Source organism: Panulirus ornatus, chromosome 16 (genome assembly GCF_036320965.1).
Source record: "Panulirus ornatus isolate Po-2019 chromosome 16, ASM3632096v1, whole genome shotgun sequence".
NCBI classification, from domain to species: Eukaryota; Metazoa; Arthropoda; class Malacostraca; order Decapoda; family Palinuridae; genus Panulirus; species Panulirus ornatus.
In genome coordinates this window covers 22,602,676-22,610,511 of record NC_092239.1, presented here as the reverse complement: position 1 = coordinate 22,610,511, position 7,836 = coordinate 22,602,676, and the positions used below count along the sequence as shown (strand labels likewise).

General features: G+C 41.6%; 1 protein-coding gene across 3 annotated transcripts in view; it reads right to left on the bottom strand.

Annotated features, from left to right (window-relative positions):
• The window catches only part of LOC139754196 (neurotrypsin-like), a 108,205-nt gene extending 101,018 nt beyond the window's left edge, over positions 1–7,187 (bottom strand). For 2 of the 3 annotated variants that reach the window (XR_011713852.1, XM_071671409.1), the window contains exon 1: positions 7,034–7,187. The gene's annotated coding sequence lies outside the window, so the exon portion shown is untranslated. The remainder of the gene's footprint in view (positions 1–7,033) is intronic. The other variant, XM_071671408.1, reaches the window with a different exon arrangement.
• Between the last annotated feature and the right edge of the window lie 649 nt (positions 7,188–7,836).

Genomic DNA, 7,836 nt, shown 5'->3' with positions numbered 1-7,836 from the left:
ATATGTATGTGTTTATATCAGTGGATGGGTCTCTCTTCGTCTGTTTCCTTGCACCACCTTCGTGAACACGGTAGGTGGCGATCAAGTATAATAGATAGATAGAATACATAATGATAATAATAATGGTAATAATAATAATGATAATAAAAATAATAATTATAACAATAATAATAATAATACTAATGATGATGATGATGATAATAATAATAATAATAAAAATAATAATAATAATAATAATAATAATAATAATAATAATAATAATAACAATAATAATAATAATAATGATAATAATAATAATAATAATAATAATGGGCATGAGAAGAAAGATCATGAGAGGCAAGTGTTTTGGGAGCAGCTGAATGAGTGTGTTAGTGGTTTTGATGCACGAGACCGGGTTATAGTGATGGGTGATTTGAATGCAAAGGTGAGTAATGTGGCAGTTGAGGGAATGATTGGTATACATGGGGTGTTCAGTGTTGTAAATGGAAATGGTGAAGAGCTTGTAGATTTATGTGCTGAAAAAGGACTGATGATTGGGAATACCTGGTTTAAAAAGCGAGATATACATAAATATACTTATGTAAGTAGGAGAGATGGCCAGAGAGCGTTATTGGATTACGTGTTAATTGACAGGCGTGCGAAAGAGAGACTTTTGGATGTTAATGTGCTGAGAGGTGCAACTGGAGGGATGTCTGATCATTATCTTGTGGAGGCTAAGGTGAAGATTTGTATGGGTTTTCAGAAAAGAAGAGTGAATGTTGGGGTGAAGAGGGTGGTGAGAGTAAGTGAGCTTGGGAAGGAGACCTGTGTGAGGAAGCACCAGGAGAGACTGAGTACAGAATGGAAAAAGGTGAGAACAATGGAAGTAAGGTGAGTGGGGTAGGAATGGGATGTATTTAGGGAATCAGTGATGGATTGCGCAAAAGATGCTTGTGGCATGAGAAGAGTGGGAGGTGGGTTGATTAGAAAGGGTAGTGAGTGGTGGGATGAAGAAGTAAGAGTATTAGTGAAAGAGAAGAGAGAGGCATTTGGACGATTTTTGCAGGAAAAAATGCAATTGAGTGGGAGATGTATAAAAGAAAGAGACAGGAGGTCAAGAGAAAGGTGCAAGAGGTGAAAAAAAGGGCAAATGAGAGTTGGGGTGAGAGAGTATCATTAAATTTTATGGAGAATAAAAAGATGTTCTGGAAGGAGGTAAATAAAGTGCGTAAGACAAGGGAGCAAATGGGAACTTCAGTGAAGGGCGCAAATGGGGAGGTGATAACAAGTAGTGGTGATGTGAGAAGGAGATGGAGTGAGTATTTTGAAAGTTTGTTGAATGTGTTTGATGATAGAGAGGCAGATATAGGGTGTTTTGGTCGAGGTGGTGTGCAAAGTGAGAGGGTTAGGGAAAATGATTTGGTAAACAGAGAAGAGGTAGTGAAAGCTTTGCGGAAGATGAAAGCCGGCAAGGCAGCAGGTTTGGATGGTATTGCAGTGGAATTTATTAAAAAGGGGGGTGACTGTATTGTTGACTGGTTGGTAAGGTTATTTAATGTATGTATGACTCATGGTGAGGTGCCTGAGGATTGGCGGAATGCGTGCATAGTGCCATTGTACAAAGGCAAAGGGGATAAGAGTGAGTGCTCAAATTACAGAGGTATAAGTTTGTTGAGTATTCCTGGTAAATTATATGGGAGGGTATTGATTGAGAGGGTGAAGGCATGTACAGAGCATCAGATTGGGGAAGAGCAGTGCGGTTTCAGAAGTGGTAGAGGATGTGTGGATCAGGTGTTTGCTTTGAAGAATGTATGTGAGAAATACTTAGAAAAGCAAATGGATTTGTATGTAGCATTTATGGATCTGGAGAAGGCATATGATAGAGTTGATAGAGATGCTCTGTGGAAGGTATTAAGAATATATGGTGTGGGAGGAAAGTTGTTAGAAGCAGTGAAAAGTTTTTATCGAGGATGTAAGGCATGTGTACGTGTAGGAAGAGAGGAAAGTGATTGGTTCTCAGTGAATGTAGGTTTGCGGCAGGGGTGTGTGATGTCTCCATGGTTGCTTAATTTGTTTATGGATGAGGTTGTTAGGGAGGTAAATGCAAGAGTTTTGGAAAGAGGGGCAAGTATGAAGTCTGTTGGGGATGAGAGAGCTTGGGAAGTGAGTCAGTTGTTGTTCGCTGATGATACAGCGCTGGTGGCTGATTCATGTGAGAAACTGCAGAAGCTGGTGACTGAGTTTGGTAAAGTGTGTGGAAGAAGAAAGTTAAGAGTAAATGTGAATAAGAGCAAGGTTATTAGGTACAGTAGGGTTGAGGGTCAAGTCAATTGGGAGGTAAGTTTGAATGGAGAAAAACTGGAGGAAGTGAGTGTTTTAGATATCTGGGAGTGGATCTGGCAGCGGATGGAACCATGGAAGCGGAAGTGGATCATAGGGTGGGGGAGGGGGCGAAAATTCTGGGGGCCTTGAGGAATGTGTGGAAGTCGAGAACATTATCTCGGAAAGCAAAAATGGGTATGTTTAAAGGAATAGTGGTTCCAACAATGTTGTATGGTTGCGAGACGTGGGCTATGGATAGAGTTGTGCGCAGGAGGATGGATGTGCTGGAAATGAGATGTTTGAGGACAATGTGTGGTGTGAGGTGGTTTGATCGAGTGAGTAACGTAAGGGTAAGAGAGATGTGTGGAAATAAAAAGAGCTTGGTTGAGAGAGCAGAAGAGGGTGTTTTGAAGTGGTTTGGTCACATGGAGAGAATGAGTGAGGAAAGATTGACCAAGAGGATATATGTGTCGGAGGTGGAGGGAACGAGGAGAAGAGGGAGACCAAATTGGAGGTGGAAAGATGGAGTGAAAAAGATTTTGTGTGATCGGGGCCTGAACATGCAGGAGGGTGAAAGGAGGGCAAGGAATAGAGTGAATTGGAGCGATGTGGTATACCGGGGTTGACGTGCTGTCAGTGGATTGAATCAAGGCATGTGAAGCGTCTGGGGTAAACCATGGAAAGCTGTGTAGGTATGTATATTTGCGTGTGTGGACGTATGTATATACATGTGTATGCGGGGGGGTTGGGCCATTTCTTTCGTCTGTTTCCTTGCGCTACCTCGCAAACGCGGGAGACAGCGACAAAGTATAACATATAAATAAATGAATAATAATAATAATAATAATAATAATAATAATAATAATAATGATAATAATAATAATAATAATGATAATAGTAATGATAATAATAATAATAATTTTTTTTTTTTTTTTTTTTATAATAATAATAATAATAATAATAATAATAATAATAATAATAATAATGATAATAATAATAATAATAATAATAGCAATAATAATGATAATAATAATAATAATAATAATAATAATAATAATAATAATAATAATAATAATAATAATAATGATAATAATGATAAGGTCAAGAGAAAGGTGCAAGAGGTGAAAAAGAGGGCAAATGAGAGTTGGGGTGAGAGTATCATTAAATTTTAGGGAGAATAAAAAGATGTTCTGGAAGGAGGTAAATAAAGTGCGTAAGACAAGGGAGCAAATGGGAACTTCAGTGAAGGGTGCAAATGGGGAGGTGATAACAAGTAGTGGTGATGTGAGAAGGAGATGGAGTGAGTATTTTGAAGGTTTGTTGAATGTGCTTGATGATAGAGTGGCAGATATAAGGTGTCTTGGTCGAGGTGGTGTGCAAAGTGAGAGGGTTAGGGAAAGTGATTTAGGTAAACAGAGAAGAGGTAGTAAAAGCTTTGCGGAAGATGAAAGCCGGCAAGGCAGCAGGTTTGGATGGTATTGCAGTGGAATTTATTAAAAAAGGGGGTGACTGTATTGTTGACTGGTTGGTAAGGTTATTTAATGTATCTATGACTCATGGTGAGGTGCCTGAGATTGGCGGAATGCGTGCATAGTGCCATTGTACAAAGGCAAAGGGGATAAGAGTGAGTGCTCAAATTACAGAGGTATAAGTTTGTTGAGTATTCCTGGTAAATTATATGGGAGGGTATTGATTGAGAGGGTGAAGGCATGTACAGAGCATCAGATTGGGGAAGAGCAGTGTGGTTTCAGAAGTGGTACAGGATGTGTGGATCAGGTGTTTGCTTTGAAGAATGTATGTGAGAAATACTTAGAAAAGCAAATGGATTTGCATGTAGCATTTATGGATCTGGAGAAGGCATATGATAGAGTTGATAGAGATGCTCTGTGGAAGGTATTAAGAATATATGGTGTGGGAGGCAAGTTGTTAGAAGCAGTGAAAAGCTTTTATCGAGGATGTAAGGCATGCGTACGTGTAGGAAGAGAGGAAAGTGATTGGTTCTCAGTGAATGTAGGTTTGCAGGCAGGGGTGTGTGATGTCTCCATGGTTGTTTAATTTGTTTATGGATGGGGTTGTTAGGGAGGTGAATCCAAGAGTTTTGGAAAGAGTGGCAAGTATGAAGTCTGTTGTGGATGAGAGAGCTTGGGAAGTGAGTCAGTTGTTGTTCGCTGATGATACAGCGCTGGTGGCTGATTCATGTGAGAAACTGCAGAAGCTGGTGACTGAGTTTGGTAAAGTGTGTGAAAGAAGAAAGTTAAGAGTAAATGTGAATAAGAGCAAGGTTATTAGGTGTAGTAGGGTTGAGGGGCAAGTCAATTGGGAGGTAAGTTCGAATGGAGAAAAACTGGAGGAAGTAAAGTGTTTTAGATATCTGGGAGTGGATCTGGCAGCGGATGGAACTATGGAAGCGGAAGTGAATCATAGGGTGGGGGAGGGGGCGAAAATCCTGGGAGCATTGAAGAATGTGTGGAAGTCGAGAACATTATCTCGGAAAGCAAAAATGGGTATGTTTGAAGGAATAGTGGTTCCAACAATGTTGTGTGGTTGCGAGGCTTGGGCTATAGATAGAGTTGTGCGCAGGAGGGTGGATGTGCTGGAAATGAGATGTTTGAGGACAATGTGTGGTGTGAGGTGGTTTGATCGAGTAAGTAATGTAAGGGTAAGAGAGATGTGTGGAAATAAAAAGAGCGTGGTTGAGAGAGCAGAAGAGGGTGTTTTGAAATGGTTTGGTCACATGGAGAGAATGAGTGAGGAAAGATTGACCAAGAGGATATATGTGTCGGAGGTGGAGGGAACGAGGAGAAGTGGGAGACCAAAATGAAGGTGGAAAGATGGAGTGAAAAAGATTTTGAGTGATCGGGGCCTGAACATGCAGGAGGGTGAAAGGCGGGCAAGGAATAGAGTGAATTGGATCGATGTGGTATACCGGGGTTGACGTGCTGTCAATGGATTGAATCAGGGCATGTGAAGCGTCTGGGGTAAACCATGGAAAGTTGTGTGGGGCCTGGATGTGGAAAGGGAGCTGTGGTTTCGGGCATTATTGCATGACAGCTGGAGACTGAGTGTGAACGAATGGGGCCTTTGTTATCTTTTCCTAGCGCTACCTCGCACACATGAAGGGGGAGGGGGATGGTATCCCATGTGTGGCGAGGTGGCGATGGGAATGAATAAAGGCAGACAGTGTGAATTGTGTGCATGGGTATATATGTATGTGTCTGTGTGTGTATATATATGTGTACATTGAGATGTATAGGTATTTATATTTGCGTGTGTGGACGTGTGTGTATATACATGTGTATGGGGGTAGGGTTGGGCCATTTCTTTCTTCTGTTTCCTTGCTCTACCTCGCAAATGCTTGAGACAGCGACAAAGCAAAATAAAACAAAATAGTAATGATGATAATAATAATAATGATAATGATAATAATAGTAATGATAATGATAAAATAATAATGATAATGATGGCAATAATAACAATAATTATATTGTTAATGATAATGATATCAATGATATTACAAAAATGTCACAGGATACATTACCACTGAAAGTTATTGTACAGGAGAGAACACCACAAAAGCCAGGAGAAAGTGCCACTAAACAATAAAACTTAGTGAGAGAGTGCCACTTAATGCTATAGCACAGGACGGCAAGCCGACAACAGGTATGATACTGGAGACCGTGCCATTGGATGCTATAACACAGATGGAAGAGAACCGATGAATGGTATAACACAGAGAAGAGTGTCGTTAAAGCTTTAACACGGGTAGAGGGCCACTAAAGGCTTCAACACAGGGTAGAAGGCCACTAAAGGTTTCAACACAGGGTAGAGTGCCACTGAAGGCTTCAACACAGGGTAGAGTGTCACTAAAGGCTTCAACTCAGGGGAGAGAGTCACTGAAGACTTCAACACCGGGGAAAGTGCCACTATAGGCTTCAACATAGGGGAGAGTGCCGCTAAAGGCTTCAGCACAGGGTAGAGTGCCACTATAGGCTTCAGCACAGGATAGAGTGCCACTAAAGGCTTCAACGCAAGGTAGAATGCCATAAAGGCTTCAACGCAAGGTAGAGTGCCACTAAAGGCTTCAACGCAAGGTAGAGTGCCACTAAAGGCTTCAGCAAAGGGTAGAGTGCCACTAAAAGGCTTAGCACTGGGAAAAGCATCTCTAAAAGCCTCAAGATATGACAGAGTGCAATTAAAGGCTTCAACACAGGGCAAACTTCCATTAAGGATTTAACATAGGGGAGAGTGCCAAAATATGATCACGCCGCAAAGGATATATCACAGAAGAGATTCCCACGAAAGAATATAAGAAAACAGAGGTTGCTGCTAAACACTAGAACACAGAGGTACCACTCAAAATATAACACAGGAAAAAGTGCCCCTAAGGGATATAACAAGGGAGAGATTGCCGCTACGGAATATAACACTGGATGAGAGGGTGCCAATAAAGGCTAAACATAGAGGAGAGTACCACAACAGGATATAACACGGAGAGAGTGTTAGTATGGGATATATCACAGGATGTAACAACCAGAGTGCTACTAAAGGATTTAATACAGAGCACAAGGCCATTAGATTTTTACAGAGGAGAGAGAGAGAGTACCATAAAAGGTTAGAACACACTAGTGTCCATATAGGATATCACAATTCAGAGGGTAACACTAAAAGACTGAAGGACTTGAAGAGGAAGATACAGAAGAAGAAGAAGAAGACAAGAGCCATATTTACTCACGCGGGAAAGTGTGTTGTTGATAATGTTAGCAGGGGAAGCCCAACCGTTGGAACTGACGCCACGAGTTACAAGCCAGGTCCTCTACTTCTACCTGACACCACTGGCAATATGGGAGCTCCTACTGCTGCAGGAGACACCACCAGTCACGATCCCCTACTGTTAGGTTCGTCTGTTTATAAAGGTCCAGCTGAGTTGCCAGCTCGGCTCCTCACTATGTGTTCCAGAATGACTCGCATGTGTGTGTACCCGCGCACCGTGCCACCAGACCGTCACACATGCTTCACTGGCGTCTGTTCTTTACCTCTGCTACGTCAATGGAAGTTCACTGAACTCCAACACTATGATGGTCATAGTTCTTCAGCTAGGTGAACCATAGTAGAGAACATGACTACGACTATATTAGAGAACATGAGCGTGACCATATAAGAGAACATGAACACAACAGTATGAAAGAGCATGAACATTACCAGGGAACATGAGCAGCACCAAAGTAGAGAACATGAGCGACATCATAGTAGTGAACATGAGCAGCATCATAGTAGAGAACATGAGCACATCGTAGTATTGAACATGAGGAACAAACCAGTAAAGAACATGAACAACACCATAGTACAGAACATGAGCAGCATCCCAGCAGAGAACAAGAGCAACACCATAGTTGAGAACATGAACAGGACCATGGTACATAATACGAGCAGAACCACAGTAGAGGGAGAACGTGAGCAACGCCGCAGTAGTGAACATGAGCCGCTTCCCTCCAGCCAGTAGAGAACGAGAGCGAGACAGAAACTTCCTACTATCAA